Source organism: Heterocephalus glaber, unplaced genomic scaffold (assembly GCF_053883595.1).
Source record: "Heterocephalus glaber isolate CG9 unplaced genomic scaffold, H.glaber_assembly_v1.0 deba00001479, whole genome shotgun sequence".
Taxonomy (NCBI): Eukaryota; Metazoa; Chordata; class Mammalia; order Rodentia; family Bathyergidae; genus Heterocephalus; species Heterocephalus glaber.
Genome location: NW_028258316.1, coordinates 22,781,860 through 22,800,634, shown reverse-complemented (window position 1 = coordinate 22,800,634; position 18,775 = coordinate 22,781,860). Strand labels below are relative to the sequence as shown.

The 18,775-nt window shown below is 38.9% G+C and overlaps 1 pseudogene; it reads left to right on the top strand.

Moving 5' to 3' along the window:
- Window positions 1-17,310: 17,310 nt before the first annotated feature.
- On the top strand, window positions 17,311-17,902 carry LOC101715357 (adrenodoxin pseudogene; annotated as a pseudogene).
- Window positions 17,903-18,775: the final 873 nt, after the last annotated feature.

The window sequence follows — 18,775 nt, the reverse complement described above, 5'->3', positions numbered from 1 at the left end:
GAAAAGTGTCTATTCGTTTCAGTTGCTCACCTTTTGATTCGGTCTTGTTTTGGGGAGTCTAATTTTTTTAGTCCTTATATATTGTAGCTTGAGTCCTCTATCAAGGAGTAGCTGGGAAAAGAACCTTCCCATTCTGGAGGTTGTCTCTTTACTCTGTTGGTTGTTTCATTTGCTGTACACAAGCTTTTAAATTTGATATAATCCCATTTGTTGATTTTTAGTGTTATTTCTTGTGCAGTTGGATTCTGTAAAGAGTCCTTGCCTATGCCTATGTCTCCAAGAGTTTTACCTGTTTTAGAGTGAAGAGACAACCCACAAAATGGGAAAAACATTGTACCAGCTGTTCCTCAGACAAAAGACTAATATCTAGAATATATAAAGAACAAAAAATCAGACCCTCCAAAATCAAAGACCCAATCCAAACATAGGAATATGTACATATGCATATCTCATATGAAGAAATACAAATAGTAAATAAATAGATGAAAAATGTTCAACATCACTGGTCATTCAAAAAGTAAAGATTAAAACAACACTAAACGGCTGGGAATTTAGCTCAGTGGCACCACACCTGCCTCGAAAGCTCAAGGTCCCGAGTTTGATCCCCAGTACCAAAAAAACCCAACTAAGATTCCATCTCACTCCAGAAAGAATGGCTATCATCAAGAAATCAACCAATAACAAATGCTATCAAGGCAGTAGGGAAAAAGACCTTTCTCCATTGTTGATGTAAGTAAATTGGTACAACCAATATGGAAATCAGTGTGGAGATTACTCCAAAAACTAATGGAACTAGAGGTTCCATTTGACCCAACTATTCTCCCTCCAGGTATCTTCCTGAAAGAATTAAAAGCATCAAAAAAGAAAAGAAAAGCATCATACCACCATGATATATGCACATCCTTGTTTATAGCAGCACGATTTGTAAAAGCTGAATCTTGGAAACACCCCAGATGCCTGTCAACAGATGAATCAATAAAGAAAATATGGTTTTTATGTACAGTGGAGTACTATTCCATAAAGAAGGGTAAACGTGAGATATTTTTTGGTAGATGGATGCACCTTGAAAACATAACTTTAAGTGAAATAAACCAGACACGTGTTTAAATATTGCACTTTTTCTCCTGTGAGAAACGCAAAGGGTAAATTAGGACCAAAATGGATGACAGATATTGTGAAGTAGGATATTTCTCAAATGGAAAGGGAAACAAGAGGAGGGAGAGGGAAGGGAAGGGAGGAAATAGGAAAGGAAAACAATAGAAACAAGTTTTGTAAGGGGAAGGGGGGAAGAAGGATTGAAGAAAAGGGAGGGGAATGAGGGAAAAAAGAAATAAAATATATACAGGAACACATTCCTTATGATGAATGTCATCATTATGTATGTCAAAAGTGTATCAATAAAATTAATTTTTTAAAAAAGTTTTAACTTTTAGCAGATTGCTTCTCTTTTAATATTTAGATCTTTGATCCATCTTGATGTGTGTTTAGTACATGGTGAGAGATTTGGGTCTAGATTCAATTTTCTGCATGTGGATAAACAGTTTTCTCAGCAATTTGTTAAAGAGGCTGTCTTTTCTCCAGCATATGACTTTGGCTCCTTTGTCAAAGATCGGATGGCTGAATGTGCCTGGCATTGTTACTTCATGCTCTGTTCTGTTCCACTGATCCTCATGTCTGTTTTGTGCTAGTACTATCCTGTTTTAATCACTGTAGCCTTGTAATATAACTTCAAATCCAGGATTGTGGTTTCTCTTGCTTTGCTCTTGTTGCCCAGGATTGCTTTTGCTATTCTGGGTCTCTTTGGTTTTTTGAGACAGGGTATCACTATGTAGTTCAGGCTAGTGTTGAACTCACCATGTAGCCTAGGCTGGCCTTGAACTTGTGGTGATCCTCCTGCCTCAACCTCCTGCATGCTGGGACTATGGGTGTGTGCCACCATGCCCAGCTTATTCTGAGTCTCTTCTGGTTCCATATGAATTTTAGGATTGTTTTCTCTAGTTCTGTGAGGAATGCTGTTTGTATTTTGATTAGGGTTGCATTTAATTTATCAGTTTTGGAAGTATGTCCATTTTGACACCATTGATCAAACTGTATCTTCCCATTTTCTGATGTCCTCTTTGAGCTCCTTTTTTAGAGAACTACAGTTTTTGTTACAAAGGTCTTTCACTTTGTTAGGTTAATTCCCAAGTATTTAATTTTTCTTGATGCTGTTATGAATGGTACTGTTTTCCTAATTTTTTTCAGTAGGTTCATTATTGGTGTACAGGAATATTTTTGGGTTTTGTGTGATTTTTTATCTTGCTACATTGCTGAATTTATTAGTTCTAGGAGTATTTTGGTGGGATGTTTTTTGTCTCCTATGTAAAGAATGGTGTTGTCTGTAGATAAGGATAATTTGACTTCTTCCTTTCCTATAAATATATCTTTTTTTTTTTCTCTTGCTTGATTTCTCTGGTTAAAGTTCTGAGCACTATATTGAACAGGAGTGGTGACAGTGGACATCCTTGTTTTTTTCTTGATTTTAGAGGAAAAACTTGCAGTTTTTCTCCATTTAATATAATGTTGGGTAGGTTAGTGATGAATGACTTTTATCAGATTGAGATAAGTTCCTTTCTATACATGTTTTCTTCAGGGCTTATATTGTGAGTGGATGTTGAATTTTTGTCAAAGTTTTTTTTACATTTATTGAGATGATCGTATGACTTTTTGTGTGTGGGGGGGGTACTGGGGATCGAACTCAGGACCCTACGCTTTCGAGGCAGGTGGTGGAACCACTGAGCTAAATCGCCGGCCCAATCATATGATTTGTTCTTGCTTCTATTATGTGATGCATTACGTTTATTGAGTGGAGTATGTTGAACCATCTGCCCTGGTGTTATGCTTTATACTAGATGTTCCCCAAGAGCTTCATTCATTCATAGCAGAGCTGTTGGTAGGTGATTGGATTATAGGGGTGTTATTGTTTATATCTAGATGCCCTACCCCAAAGCCTCATGCAGTCATAGTGAGGCTTTTGGGAGATGACTAATCCTTGTCTGATTTGGGAATTAAGGTAATGTTAGTTTCCACGAATAAGCCTGGCAGTATTCCTTTCCTTGTTTTTGAAGTAGTTACTAATAATCGTCTGGATTTTGGCTGTACCTGTTGTGATTTTCCCTTTCCATTTCTAATTGTGCTGACTTGTGTCTTTTTTCCCTTTTTGTGATTGGCTGTTTCTCTATTTGAGAGTTTGTTTTCATTTGTTTGTTTGGTTTGTTTTTTGAGACAGCATCTCACTATGTAGTTCAGGCTGGCCTTGAACTCTTTTTGTAACCCAGGGTGACCTCAAACTCACAATGATCTTTCTGCTTCAGCCTCCTGAGTGCTGGGATTATAGGCATGCACCACCATACCCTGCCTCTATTTTATTTGTTCTTTCAAAGAACCAACTCATTGATTCTTTATATTATTTTTAAAGTCTCAATTTCACTAATTTCTGCTCTGATCTTTATAATTTCCTTCTTTGTGCTCGCTTTGGATTTGGATTGTTTTGCTTTTCTAGGACCTTGAGGTATATCATTATTTATTTGGACTTGTTCTGTTTATCCAACATGGGCATTCACAGCTATAAACTTCCCTCTTAGGATTGCTTTCATTGTATTCCACAGGTCAAATGACATTATCATTTGATTCTAGGTACTGCCTAATTTCTTCCTTTATTTTTTTCTGTGACCCATTGATTTACTCAAGAATGTATTGCTTAATCTCCATGTGTTTACATAATTTCTATGATTTTTTTTTTTTTTTTTTGGTACCAGGGATCAAACTCAGGACCTTGAGCTTGTGAGGCAGGTGCCAGAACCACTGAGCTAAATCCCTGGCCCTCTATGATTTCTTTTACCATTGATTTCTAGTTTCATTGCACTAGGATCTGATAATATGCATGGGATAATTTTGATTCTTTGGTATTTATTTAAACATGCTTTATGGGATAGTATGTGGTGTATTTTGGAGAAAGTTCTATGTACTTCTGAGAAGAATATGCATCCTGTTGTTGGGTGAAACACTATAGATATCTATGAAGTCCATTTGTTTGAATGTGTGATTCAACTCTGATATTTCTTTGTTGATTTTTTGTATAGTTTATCTGTCTGTGATAGAGAGATATTGAGGTTCTCTAGTAAATTACCTTGATGTTTACCTGATCTTTTATGTCCAATGGTGTTTGTTTTATAAAGTTGAGTGCACCAAGTTCAGTGGCTATATACAGTGATATGTCTGTTCATGAACTTAATTCTTTCCTTGCTTCTGGTCACAAACCAAATTGGTTGTGAACCACATCAAATTTCCCCATAAAGTCAACAATGAACCTAACCATTGAATTTGATTTTGTTCACGATCAATTTCGTTTGCAACCACAACTGTGGAAAAAATTAATTTTGTAAACCAAAGTACCACCGTATTTGTGGTTGTTAGCTCTTCCCATTTGTTACCTTAACCAATGCATGTGCTGTGACTTTCTTTGCCTCTTCTAATCAGTTTTAGCTTGAAATCCACTTCGCATGAAAATAAGATAGCTACTCCTGGTTGTTTTGGGACTCTCATTGCATGGGATATTGTTTTCCATCCTTTTTTAGTCTATGAAAATTTTTTGGATTAAATGTTTCTTGTATTCAGCATATCAGCATGTTTTGTTTTTTAATGCAATCTGCCCATCTGTGTCTTTTGATTGGGAAATTGAGACCATTCACATTGAGAGGTATTACTGAAAGGTATTGACTTATTCCTATCATTGCATTATTTTCCTGTTGCTGATTTATTTCTCTCTCCTCCTCCTTCTGCTTACCTGCTCTCCCTACCTGGTATTTTCATTCCAGTAGACTTTTTGGCATTAACAGCTTTATTATCTCATTCTAGGACATCCTTGAGAATATGTTGGAGTGCTGATTTGCTGGTCATGAATTTTTTTTTTTTTTTTGGTACCGGAGATTGAACTCAGGTCCTTGTGCTTGCAAGGCAGGCAGCGGAACCACTGAGCTAAATCCCCAGCCCATGAATTTCTTAAAGAGCTCTTTATCATTGAAAGACCTTATTTTCCTATCAATTTTGATAGTTTTACAAGATATATTAGTCTAGATTGGAAGTTGTTCTCTTTTAGGGCTTGAAACACTTCACTCTAAGCTCTCTTGTCCTTTAAAGTTAGTGTTGAGAAATCTGCTATAATTCTTTTTTTTTTTTAATTTGGTACCAGGGATCAAACTTGGGTCCTTGCTCTTGTGAGGCAGATGGCGGAACCCTGAGCTAAATCCCCAGGCCCAGTCTGCTATAATTCTAATGTGCCTACCTTTATAAATGATTTGTTGCTTTTCTCTAACAGCTTTTAAAATTCTATCCTGGAGTTGGATTTCTGGGGTTTTGACTATGATCTGTTGTGGAGAGGTTCTTTTCTGATCCTGTCTATTTGGGGTTCTGTATGCCTCACTTATTTGTTTGTTAAACTGTTTCCCCATACTTGCAAAGTTTTCTGCTGATTTCTGTAAACCTGTTTTTTATCCCATCTATGCTGTCTTCTGAAAATTCCAGTTAATCTTAGATTAGTCTTCTTTGCATTGTTTAGGATCCATTTTCCATATTCTCTTCTTGTTTTTAAGATATCTCTAATTATATGGTCACCTGCATCAACTCTTTCTTCTAGTTCTGACAGTTTGTCCTCATATTGGTAATGTGCTGCTCATAATTTTTGTAAAATTTTTCATCTCCTGGATTTGTGTTTGGAACCTTTTCATGGACTGTAATTCTTTTTATACTGGTCATTCATATTTTGTATTTTTTTCTAAGCTAGCTTTTTATTAGTATCTTCTGAAGCTCACTGATTATTTTGTTTATTAAATCTATTATCTGTTTAGTTCTATTCTTTTTGAGCTTGCTGAAAACCTCATTGATCTGAGGTTTTTGGTTTTTTGTATCCTCTTTTCTCCCTTTGTATAATTTACCTATTTGGCTATTGATTTGCTCCCGATCCATGCCACATGGATTAGCTTGGGGAAAATTAAGAATTTTGGGAGGCATTTTCTTGCCTTTTTCCTCATGTTTCTATTGGATTTTTTTGTCTGTTTTGTTTTGTTATTTGCTGTTTTGTGTTGAGGGTTACAGGTCAATTATAGTGGAAAGCCTTGTTGCTAGTCTGGGAGTCTCTTTAGTTAGTGTCTGGTTTCCAGTGATGTACTCTGGGTATGACTAACTATAGGCCTTTGCCTCTGTACCAAGATCCAACCACATCCATTAATTTGGGGAGGGAAGGGTCCAGTGTAATTGACCCATTGTCCAGTTCTCTAGTAATGAACTACAGTATTGTTGATGACACACGGACAAACCAGATTTGACATACAGGTAAAAAAAAAAATTAATAGCAACAATATGCCACCCTGGTAATAGCAATGAAATCAGCAACAATAATTGAGCCAATGACAAACTGGATATTAACATAACATAAAAGCCAGTAAAAAGTATTCATTGTACCACCTTTAATAATAGAATACTTACTAGTAATACTAGTAAATACAGAGGGGGTAGGAAAGAGGAAAGTGAAAGAAGTAAAATTTGAAAAATAAAGAATATGAAGACAAGAATAAAGAGAGAAAAGAGGGCCGGGGATTTAGCTCAGTGGTTCTGCCACCTGCCTCGCAAGCGCAAGGTCCTGAGTTCAATCTCTGGTACCAAAAAAAAAAAAAAAACCACTCCTCGATTTGAACACACTTATTCCATCATTCTTGACACTTTCTGAAGCAGTTCTGGAAGTCCTGGAAGTCCTCTTTTGTGAGTGTCTTTATGATACATGATGAAAAATATGTTGAATATTGCTACCAAGTGCCATCTAACAGAAAGACAGGCTTGTAAGAATATTACAGTGGGTCCTCTTCCATCTTATTCACCAGAGCTGGCACTATGTGACTTTTGCCTCTTCAATCCCTGGTACCAAAGAGAGAGAGAGAGAGAGAGAGAGAGAGAGAGAGAGAGAGAAAAGAGGTAAAATACCCTATTAAGGAATAAAAGAAAGTTAATAGGTAAAAGTAAAAGAACAAATAAGAAAAAGAAGAAAATTCAAAAGCAACAAAATAAAGAAAAAAAGCCTAATACCCCCCAAAAAATGACCAAAAAGAGAAATGAGTCCACAAAAATTCCTCCATGTTTTTGAACAAGTGGTTTATTTCCAAAGTTTGCAGTATTGAAATCCACCAACTATGAGGGAGGATAATTCTCACTGCAGCACTAAGATCTATTTTGTTTCCATATTCACATTTTTGAGCATGAATACTGAATCCTGTCCTGCCTGTCCTGGTGGGCATGGTTGGTCAATGGTGTGCAACCTACCACTGTAGTCATTCTAGCCACTCACATTTCCCATGTCCCTCTGTGTGCCCCAAGTCATTGCTTTCTCTACCTAACTTGAGGATTTGTGAGTCTCCTCACCCGACTCCAGAATCTCCTTTGTCCATATATCTGAGGGTGTGGTAACTCTCCAAGCCATCCCTGATCACATTGGCAAATGGGGAAAGCAAACAGAACACTGAGTTCTGTGTAGATGTAGGCAGAAGGAAGGAGAAGATTAGGAGTCTGCTGGACAATGCCAGCATTTTCAGACCCTGTCGCCTCTGAAAGCCACACAAATCCAACTTGGCTTCTCACCATAGAAGGTGGGACCAAGATGGCACTTCCAGCCTGTGCTTAAACTTCTCAGGAGGTCTATGTCTCACCCATGCCCTCTCCCTGACTGTCTCTTGTGGTCATCTCCCACTCAGTCACTGTGTTAGGGTGACCCCAGAACCCTGAAGGGAAGTTGTTCTATAGCTCAATCTTAAGCAATTAACCCTTTCTCAAAATGGTACTTAATTAAACACTCTCAAGTATGGCAGGTGCTGCGCTGGATTACTTCTCCAACTCTAGCCTGCCATTAAGATGGAGTTACCTTCAGAGTAAAATCTCTTGCTGTTTTTGCAGTTTACAATAACCATGGGCTTTTCTTTGGGCTAGCGCTGCTGGCCAGTCAGTTGTTTCTCCCTGGAGTTGCCAACTCTCTATGGACTTACCTTATGTAAGCAGAGATCAGTCCTCCTCCACAGGACCCCTGTTAGCTTTCTAGACTACTTCATTTTTTCTCTGTGTTCTGCTCAGTTTTTCCAGCTTCTCTGTAGTTTCTAGTTTTCCTGTCAGCTCCCTCCTGATTCCTGGAGATGTGTTTCTTTTTTTCTTCACCACCTTACTATCTTCTGGGTGTCTTGATTTTAGGTCCTGGAGAGGCTCTATTCGCAGCCAGTCTTTACTAAGCCATTCATCTCCTCAGGAAATTCTTACCAGGCCTAAGATGTCCAGAGTAGACAGAGAAATGTGGGCATCCAGGAAAGTTCTCACTGCACGATGAATCTGTTCTGCAAATAGCTCCAGAGTAGGCCTCCCTGACATCCTCAGTGCTCCTCAGCTCTTTGTTTTGGGGTTCATTGCAGGTTATCTGGAGACTCTACATAATAGCAAAGCCCAATCTACAGGGACTGCATGCCCAAAACCCAACATGAAGGCTTGCAGGAAACAAACAAACAAACAAAACCTGGGCTTCTTTTCTTCTGATCCCATTGTTTAAATATATGGATTTTTTTTAAATGGTGGTAAGATTTAATATTTTTATATGTATAATTCTTACCCACTGAAATTTCTTCCAATTCTGAATCTTATTTAAATGAGGATCTAGACGATTTATTCCTACTTATTCCACATTTCTTTTCATTTTAATCATAAGAATCAATATTTACATGACCAAACAGAACCTTTCACTTTTCAAAACCCTTTGTATTTAGGGTAATGTGTCTCCAAGGCAAGATGGGATAGGCATGGAAATAATCATTTGTCCGACTAAGTACCCCAAGAAAGTAGCTCAGATCAAAGATCAGTCTTCCCAAATGTGATTTTCCTCTCTATTTCCCAAAGAAGCCATTTTCAGCTTTCAAGTAACAGAATTTTCAGGTTCTGTACATATTTTTTAAAATATATTTCTAAACTCTGCTAGTATTTTATTATCTACTTTCTTGGCTTGAGAGTTAGGTTATGCAAACTGCAGAGTCAATTGAACTATTTTTTCTTTGTTCTTAAAAAAAATTATTTGGCTAGGGACAGAACCTTCTGGTTCTTAAAATTTCCAAGAATTTATTTGTAAAACTCTATGGGCCTGGTATTTCCGTAACATTTATTTGATTGATAATAATCAGTCAATATTTTCTATATTTTTAAAAGTCAGCTTTAGTCATTTATACCCTAGAGATGCACACAGTATTTTCATAATTCCTTTCCAACATTTTCTGGTCACATATGCTGGCCAGCAGGTTTACAGCCCCAGGGCTACTGACCCTGGCATCTATGATCTGAAAGCAGAGTTATAGTTAAGGCCATTGGTATCTTCAGACTATCAAGAGACCCTGGCCTTGTTGCCCCTTTGCTTAAAACACCTTCATGTGTGATGTGGCCTTCAAGATAAACCTTATGCTTTTCTCAGGGTAAAGAGACCATTCATTTTAGGTTAAGTCTCAGCCAACTCCGCCAGCCTTGTGTCTCTGGCCACTTTCCCTAACCCACTCACATAAACATTCCTCATAGTAACCTTCCTGTGGTTTCCTGATGTCTGGCCTTCCTGTGCTCTGGCCCTTTGTGCATGCTGCTTCTTCCACTCACACCTTAATTCCTTTAACCACCCTGCTCTGCCCTTGGGACTCATCTCATGCCAGCTCCTTTGCAGGGATTTCCTGACTGATCCTCACATGGCCATCTCAGTACCTAGGTCCACAATCTCACTGCCCTGGTGCTTAACACACTAATCATTTTAATTGCCCCTTTGATTGTTTGTGTTCATTTTAGATTGCAAATGTCAGGATCAATAATTGACTTTGATTTCATGTCCCAAGCTCTTAACTGAGGATTGATACAAAGTCCTTTTTATTGAAGGAATTAATGAGCAAATAAAGATAAGCATGTGCACATCCACAATATAATACATACAGCCCATGCCATAGTGGCAAGGATCACAGATTGTGCAGCCTGTCTTGAGTGCATCTTCCAGCACCCTTGTTTGCTTCCTGTACAAATTGTCTGTACCTCTGTGGTTGCCAGTGTTAACTTCATGGGGTTGATGTGAGGATTAAAGGAGATATTGCAGTTGAAAAGTCACATTCCTCATAAAAGTTTTGTGTTGCTATGATACAGATCTCAAGTTCTAGGTTCTGGTAACTGAATAAAAATGAAAGTTTGGTCACCCAGTGAACACAGTAACTCTCCTTCCTTCAAGGCTTGAGAAAAAGAATTGTTCACAATCTGATGCAGAGGATTGTATGATCTTTTCTAAGGGAACTCACTCTCAGCCCTTGCTGGTTCAGTTTAAACATTTCAGTTTTCAAGGAGAAACTCAATCTGATTTATTTGAAATATTATCAGTAGTGCTATTGTAGCCACCATTATATTGCCCAGAATGTTAGAGCCAAAGGATTGACCTGAAAAGTCTGGTGAGCAACTGGAAGACCTCATTGCTGAGACCTGTATTTTCACAAGAATAGCCTACAGGGCCAGGGATTTAGCTCAGTGGTTCCTGCGTCTGCCTTGCAAGCGCAGGGTCCTGAGTTCAATACCCAGTACCAGAAAAAAAAAAAAAACAGCCTACAAAATCCGAAGGATAAGGTGTTGAGAGCAGAACTTTTGTGTATTGCCTGGAAAAAGATGTATGGGCAATGTATGAGGCATTTACCTGGCTAGAATGTTTCCAGCAGTTATTCTTTTAATGGACAACTGGATCTGTATAATTCAAAGACAATTTCCAAGTGTTCTCTGACTCTGGATACTGAGAACAGTGAGCATGGGGTGCCTAGGTCTTTCTTGAACTGGTCACCTGAAATGGTTTTTTTCCATATAGCTCTGTAGCTCCAATGGTTGTCAAAATGTAGCATGAATAAGAATCACTTTAAATCCCAACTGCAGTGTCCTGCTTCATGTGATTAAGTCAAGGGCTCTACCCCATTACAAGCTTTCTTGAGGTTCAGATACAGACATTACCAGCCACCCTTTGAGGAACATCTCAGGGATAGTGTATCACCAGGAGGATGCATTTTATATACTTCAAGAATTACTATTGGGGTAGGGGATGAAACTAGGGATTTGAGGCTTATAGGACATCATTTTATTGATCTCAAAATAAAGTAGCCCAGTAGAAGTGTAATCACCAGAGTTTCCCACAACATACAGGAATCTGCAAGCTAGGTCTTATGAAGCAGTTGATTAGCCAACAAGAGGTCTTGTGGCAGAGAAAAAAAAAAGTCATTGAAAAGGTAGAAGGTTTTATTTTCAAATAATTTTATTAGAGACATATTTTGAATTTTGTCACCAGTGTGACCAGAACCTAAAATTTTTGCTTAGTTTTCATGGATTAGCCCAAGGTGGGGTGGTGTATGGAAGAATACTATTGCTGTGTGTAATGATATTAAACCAAAGCTGCCAAATGACATAGAAAGAATTTTCTGTCTTCTAGTGTCCCACTGCTTCAGTGCTACCCTTGCTCAGCCTTGGGGAATTTTGGGAACAAAGCAGTCCATTAGGGCCACACAGGGTCACAGGACTACATAGCTAGGGCAACACAACCACCAAATGAAGTCTGGACACAGCTAAGAGTTCATCGTTCGGCATCTAGGAATGAGAATCCACATCTGGCTGCCTTCTCCTCTTGCTGTGAGCATATCTAGGAGAATCTGATCAATTCTACTGATGTTGGTGGCAGTGGAAAAAAATCCATTTTCTTGTATCTGAAGACAGAGACCCTACCCCCCCACCCCAAAATCCAATAAAAAAGTCCCAGCTTCCTGTTCTAGTTACTGCTGGCCCATATTCTGGCAGTCAGTCCACCACTGCTTGAGGGATTCTGACAGCTGGCTTGACAAATTATCTTGCAGAAAAAAATGACAAAAGGAGCATGTAATTTTCAGGAAAGAGACTAAATTGCATGACCAAAGGATGTGGCTAACATAGAATTAATGGGAAAAACAGAAGTGAACTTCAATTCAAACATAATGAAGGGGAAAAACATAATGAGGATTTTAAAGGCACTACAATTAGAGCATAAAAATGAAATTATAGAATGAAAAAATATGCTTTCTAAATTTAGAATTCAGTGTAGAAATTAAAGAGAAAGATCAGTATTTGTGAGAGCCAAATTAGTGTTTGGTGGGATTCTGATAACTCATAGCAAACAAAATAAAACATACTAAATACTGAGAGAAACACATACATACAAGACAGAGAGAACAAATTAAGCAGGGGCGTCATATCTAATAACAAGATTTCCAGAATAAGAAAGTAAAAGATAGAAGAAAATAACTTTAGATTTAAAAGGCTTCCCTAGTTTGAGGTGTGTTTATTTTTCTTTTTTTTTCTCTTTTAGTTTGAGGTGTGTTTAATGAGAAGATACACTCTCACACAAAGAAGTGTCCTCTGAAAATTTTAGCTCCAAAGATTAATTTATCATTTATCAACAGAAAGAACAAGCTATTGCTAAAAGGAAGGGACCATTAATGAACTATCAACAAAACTGGAGGCTCCCAGGAGACAAAAGAATATTTATAAGCTATTGAGGAAAAAAATGAGCTGTGATCTAAAAATCTTATATCCATTCAAAATGTTATTAGATGAGGGCAGAAAGAAGGCATTTGGGGCATGTAGGACCTCTGAAAGTATACCACCATGATAGTTAATTGTGGCATCAATTTGAATCGGAAATGCCTAGTGGACTAGTGCAGCACAGTTCTGAGTGTCTGAATGATTGACCACTTCCATCAAGGAAAGGGCAGTGCTTTCTCCTTACCAGTATAAACACTTATTCCAGGTATGGATTGGCCTTCCCTGCATGTAATGCTTCTGCCAAAACTACCATCCACAGACTTACATAATGCCTTATCCACCATCATGGCATTCCACACAGCATTGTTTCTGACCAAGGAACCCATTACACAGCCAAAGAGGTAGGCAATTTACTGATCTTGCTATGTTCCTCACCATCCAGAACCATCTGGATTCATAGAAAGGTGTAATGTCCTTTCAAAAATGCATTTACAGCACCAGCTAGGTGAAAATACCTTGCAGGGCTGGGGCAAGTTTCTTTAAAAGGCTATCCATGTGTGTCCAATAGTATTGTGTTTCCCATGGCCAGGATCCACACATCCAAGAATCAAGAGGTGGAAGTGGGATTGATACCACTCACCATTACCCCTAAAGATCCACTAGTAACCTTCTGCTTGCTTTTCTCACGACCTTATGCTCCACTGGCCCAGAAGTTTTAGTTTCAGAGGGTGTGTGTGTGTGTGTGTGTGTGTGTGTGTGTGTGTGTGTGTGTTTGTACCAGGAAGCACAAGTTCCACTGAAGTGGAAGCTAAGACTTCTGAAATACAGTGTTTGTAGGGATGCCTGACCCAGACTATCAAAGGAAAATTGAACTATTACTACAAAATGGAGGAAAAGAAGAATATATTTGAGTGTAGGAGATCCCTTAGGGTGACTCCTAGAATTACCATACCCTGTTTTAAGATTAGTGAGAAACAACAACCCAATTCTGGCAGCATGACAAATGGCCTAGAGCCTTTGGGAGTGAAGGTATGGACCACCTCAGCAGGAGAAGAACCAAGACTTGCTGAGATGCTTGCTGAAGGACTAGGGAAGGCCAAGAATGGTGGCACATGCCTGTAATCCCAGCACTTGGAAGGCTGAGGCAGGAAGGTCATCATGAATTCAAGGTCAGCCTGAGCCACTAGTGAGTTCAAGGCCAGCTTGATCTACATAGTGAGACCCTGTCTCAAAAATAAATTAACAATTTGAAAGCCAAGGGAATACAGAATGGGTAGTAGAAGAAGGTAGTTGTAAAAGACAGCTATGACCACATGACCAGTTATAGAAACGAGGATTATAATTGCTCTCTCCGATTTTGCTTACATGTTTATTCATATATACACATATATTAGGCAAGTATTTTCATTTTCTTCCTTCATAACTAATGTTGATGGACTTAATATTGGTTCTTAAGTATTATTAAGTCTATATTATAATATTTAAGTTAATGGGGAAAAAAATAAGAACCAAGATACATCATGTACAGGTACAAGCACCCAATGATAAATGTAAAAGTATTGTATACCTAAAATGTACCAATAAAAGAATTTAAGGGGAAAAAATTAAAGTTATAAAATCTTAGAAGTAAAAATCACCAAGAGAAAAAAAAATTTGCCTTCTATTCTGGGGAAGGAATTAGTGACCTTCCATTTGAATGCAGGATAGTTGTATCATGTCAGGCATAATTATGAACTTGTTGTATTTGGAGACTAAATATGGTTTAAGGAAATGTATCTGACTGTCAAGTTGACAAGGGGTGGATTGTGAGAGTTAACTTGAAAAAACACCTAGCAGATCAGCTTAGCACAGTTCTGAGTATGTCTGGATGATTGACTTACTGAAGAGAGAAGACCCACCCTGGGTGTGGGTGGCACCAACCAATAAGCTTGTAGCCTGGATGGAATAAAAAGGGAAAGAAGAAGGAAGGCTTGCTTTTGCTTCTTTAGAGTAGCCGCAGTCTTCACCGTTGCCTTTGAACATTTGTCTCCAGGCTTCCAGTGGAGACTCTTCAGCTTTCTGATATGGATTCACATGGAACTCTGTAGTATGCTCCAGACCTTTGGCATTTGACTGGGTCCTCTGCTCTCCAGCATGCAGATGGCCCATTTGTATTCTTCCATTTCTTACAATGACTGTCTAACTCTGCAGACAGTCACTGTAAGCCTAGCTTGTAAGCCTGCAGAATATATATATTCTATCCCACTAGTGAACCCTAGCAGACACAACACCTATGATTTCCATCTGAGGAAATTAAGTCAAGAAAGCACCAAATAAATAAATATCTCAGCCACAGGGCAAGACAAAGAATATTAGAAACTGTACTCACTCAGGCAGGGCATGTACTGAAAAAGAATATAAAAAACAATAGGTAAGTAAAGAACTTTGTAATAATCAGGCAAGAAGAAAATGGGGAGGTTAAAAGTGGTTTCAACCGGGCCAGGGATTTAGCTCAGTGGTTCCACTGCCTGCCTCGCAAGTGCAAGGTCCCGAGTTCAATCCCTCAAAAAACAAACAAAAACAAAAAAGTGGTTTCAAGCTTTGTTGAGATTTATGAATTAGGAGGGAGGGGGTGCAATGCCTTTCTGCTATGCACAACAAACAGCTTATAGTTGTTCCTCAGACATGCTGCTCTGAAAATTCTTTGTCCTTCTACCAAGGAATTCTTACTGGCAGTAGTATGTTCTCTCCTTACCCTGTTTCTGTTCCTACCTGTACTCTTCTCACTCTTCACACAGAACAAATCAACCACAGATTGCAAACTTATCTTCTGTGCAGCTCCAAAACCCATCAAGATGCTCAGCTGAACAAACAAATTGTCCTTAGTAGTACCAAAGACAAACTGAAAGCTTGAATCATCTTCTTTCCTCTTCCAGAGTCCACCCTTGTTGGAAAGCTGTGCACTTTCCAATAACACTTCATGTCTATTGTCACGGAGTCCTGTAAGAAGGTCAGTGTCATGGAAAAGCCATCAGGTTGAGAACACAGGAAAGGGAATGGAGGTGGGGACAATGAAATAGGATGGAGAAATTGGCAGTGTCATATCGTACAGAGCCTTAAAAGTCCAGTTTGGGAGTTTGCACATGATCTTAAAGGCAGTAGGGAGTCGATGAAAATTCTGTGTTATGTTTCTCTGGCTGTTCTGTGTGAGATGGATTAGAGAAAATGAACCTGAAAGCAGCATCCAGCAGGAAAGTTGTCACTCTAATGCTCAGAAGGAATTCTGTTAATTTCCACCCGTATGACCTACAAACTTTCCCTTTTGTCAGATGCAAGCGTATCACTTAAAAACTGCTCACTTTCTACAGTGAGAGGTCTTGGTTTCATACCAACCCTACACCTTCCTCATGAAAATCAGAGCTCACAAAGTCTCTTAGATGTGAGCAGTAGGAAAGTCCATGTCAGGAACACATCCCACTTCATCTGACTTTCTGCCTACATGTGAGCTCCCCAGGAAGTCACTCTCCAATCTTCCTGCATGCAACTGGCTCTCTGTCCTAGGGACATGTTCTTTCTGTTCTAGTCTCCTACTTTCTCTTGGACTTGATGGCCAGCTTGGCTTTCTCTGCTGCTGTCTAATACTCTGATACTGTAGTGTTGAATTAAAACTTTAATTGAATTCAAAGACTCAGCAGGTCTTTTGAAAAAGTTGTGACACTGATCACAGAGAAGCAGATCACAAAGAACTGAGGGCCGGGGATTTAGCTCAGTGGTTTTGCCGTCTGCTATGCAAGCAGAAGGACCTGAGTTCGATCCCCAGTACCAAAAATAAAGAATTGATCCCTCTTTCTTCTCCTCCTCTTCTGTCAGGAAGCCCACAATGAGGGAGTTAGTTACCTTGCATGAGGAAGCCAATTCTTTTCATACCCCACATTCTTACCATCTCTGATTGCTTCCAGACTTATCACCAGAATAATATCCCAACAATGTTCTCCAAGATCAAGAACTAGGAAGAAGCCTAAGAAAGGGAAAAGAATTTTAGGTTTTTATTCATTCTTACCAGCAAAACCCTGGAGAATGTGTGTGAACATGAGGGCTTGTCCAAGAAAGAGGGACATAAATCAAGATTAGGCTAAATTTTTCAATACAGCCTTCTTTTCAGAGATTTTGGATGAAAATGCTACCTCCAACAGCTGGGAGTGATTCTAATTATTTTTTCTCAGTTTGCTAAGTAGAAATTGTGACTCAAAGAAAGACCACATAAAATGAGCTAACAGGCCAGAAATTTATAGGTATACATAAAGGAAGAAATACGTAGACTAAGGAAGGAATTTTGGACTGGATTTATCTTATATGATTCACTCATCTCAAAACTATGCCCCACCCGCAATAAAGACTAACAATACACTCATATCATGAAACCAGAGTCTTTGTAAGCACTCCAAGGCCATGGTTGCAAATAGGAGGAATTGTGCTGGCACAGTTTCCCTAATTCCAATAAGAGTGATAGAACAGAGGGCAGGGACATGGCCAAGGCCACACATCAGCACTGAACCCTCAGACACCTGGCATCTACAAATGTCAAAACTGGCAGAGGTGCACGCGGCCCGAGGATGTAGTCTTGGCGCGCCGCTTGGAGCCGGGCTTCGTGGAGACCCCGTGGACCGGGCCCTCGCTCAGCGCCTTGGCTGAGCCTTGTGTCGCACGCGGCGGTTCCACGACCTCAGCATGGCCGCCGCGGGGGGCTCCGGGCTCCTGCTCGCCGCCTCCGCGGCTTTTAGCGGCCCGGGGCCACCGGTGGCTGCTCCTGGCCGGACCCCATGTGGGAGCCAGCGGCCTACCTGGCAGCCGGGCGCGGGGCCTAGGCGTCGGGGCGGCCCCCAGCCTGCCTCTGAGCTTGTCGGCTCAGAACAGCTCAGAAGATAAGATAACAATCCACTTTATAAACCGAGATGGTGAAAAATTAACAACCAAAGGAAAAATTGGTGACTCTCTGCTAGATGTTGTGGTTGAAAATAATCTAGATATTGATGGTTTTGGTGCCTGTGAGGGAACCTTGGCTTGCTCTACCTTGCCACCTCATCTTTGAAGATCACATATATGAGAAGTTAGATGCAATCACTGATGAGGAGAATGATATGCTTGATCTGGCTTATGGACTAACAGACAAGTCACTGTTGGGCTACCAAATCTATTTGACCAAATCGGTGGACAATATGACTCTTCAAGTACCTGAGGCAGTGGCTGATGCCAGACAATCTGTTGACATGGGCAAGAGTTCCTAAGTTACAATAAAAAGAAATATGTTCAAATATAAAATATGTTCACAAAAATTTACTTATTTTTTATAATTATCTTTTAATGTAATGAGCACATGGGTGAATGCATTTATTATTATGACTAGCTTTGCTATTTTAATTCAGTTTATGGAACAATTTTGTAGTATGAATGTGTATGATCTTTTGGTTAAATTATAAAAATATATGTCAAATATTAGAAAATAGTTGATATGATAATAAATCCTTATATATTTTATCTTATGTGTATTTAGCAGCTTTAGAAAAATATTACCACATAATCTTATGTCTGCCTACTTAGAAAATAGGTTAAAAAAAGGTAATATTACCCCTGTTTGATTTGTGGCAGAGATCTAAAGAGGCTTGCCTAGGGCCGTATAACCAGAAAATCTGTACTAGAACTTACATCTTGTTACTGTAAATTTTCTGTTTAGACTGAAGTCAGAAAAATTAAGAGTATCTTAATTTATGTAAATGTGTATTGAAAAATCACTTAATTGAATATTAGTTCCTTAATTTCAGACAATATTAAGCTTATAAATAAATTTTCTTAAGTTTTTGCTTTAGTGAGAAGTGTAAGTCTGAACATAGGCAATATAAAGAAGTTTGATGTCTTTTCTGACTAAGCTAGAGGAATAAACTAAACTCAAATGTTTTGATTTTTTTCTATTCTCAGCAAAATAGTCTCTCTTTGTAATCTTTTGAAATAATGTTGATTTACAAATTGCTGCCTTGTAATAGAATAGAAATCTTATGAATTAGATCTTGAGCCAGAGAAGGACATGAACTGGCTGTTTTGTCATATAGCCCAGGGAGTACTGTTCTTTCTCATGAACTGTGTGCAGCCTGCATAGCAGTGTGTCAGAATCCCAACATGAGAG